Consider the following 760-nt stretch of genomic DNA (forward strand, 5'->3'; position numbering starts at 1 on the left):
ACCCACCCGCTATCAAGGCAGCTGCCTATCATGTCATGCCCTACCTGCACAGGTGTGCTGGCTACTCAAATGATCCAATTAAGGAGGCCATTTAGTCAGCAGCAGCAGAAGTCCTGTGCCTGGACGCTCCAACAGGGGCCAGACACAAGCAGAAGCAGAAGCAGCAGAAGCAGCAGCAGCACCACCTTTTGTTTTTTGGCTGCAGCAGCAGCAAGGCCCACAGGGCTGGCTAGCTGGCTAGCCAGCAAGCAGGTAGCAATGAAAGTAGGAATCTTTCTTTTTAACCCTGTAAGGGGGTGGTGCACTGTACCCGAAGATACTGCCATATCGGGTCAATGCATAGGGCGACGGAAGCAAGCTTCGAAATCGGCCCCCGTTCTCAAAAATCCATTTAATATATGGTCCCCAGATAGGGGACGTATCAGATATTAAACTGATAAGAACAGATTTTTTACTTTTAGATATAATATTCTTAGACTAAAAGACCTTACGCAGTCCAGATTATACTTAGTCTGCTAAAAGCATATTCCACAGATGTAGATTCCAAAGACTTTTAGCCACTTTGTGACCTAATCTTTTTTTATCCAATAAATAGAAAACATACATCTCACTAAGAGCTAGGCGAACACAATCTTTAGAGGTAATAGTGTCTCTTTTAAAAAGAAGAATATTCCTCGTCTTCCATAGTGCAATTTTAATACAATTTATACTAATCCACAAAACCCGAGACTTTTCCACAGATAAAACATTATAAAATCCA

General features: G+C 42.8%; 1 pseudogene; it reads right to left on the bottom strand.

The window, feature by feature from the left end:
- Window positions 1–294: 294 nt before the first annotated feature.
- On the bottom strand, window positions 295–470 carry LOC130322179 (U2 spliceosomal RNA; annotated as a pseudogene).
- Between the last annotated feature and the right edge of the window lie 290 nt (window positions 471–760).

The sequence above is a fragment of the Hyla sarda genome, unplaced genomic scaffold (genome assembly GCF_029499605.1).
Source record: "Hyla sarda isolate aHylSar1 unplaced genomic scaffold, aHylSar1.hap1 scaffold_231, whole genome shotgun sequence".
Classification (NCBI taxonomy): Eukaryota; Metazoa; Chordata; class Amphibia; order Anura; family Hylidae; genus Hyla; species Hyla sarda.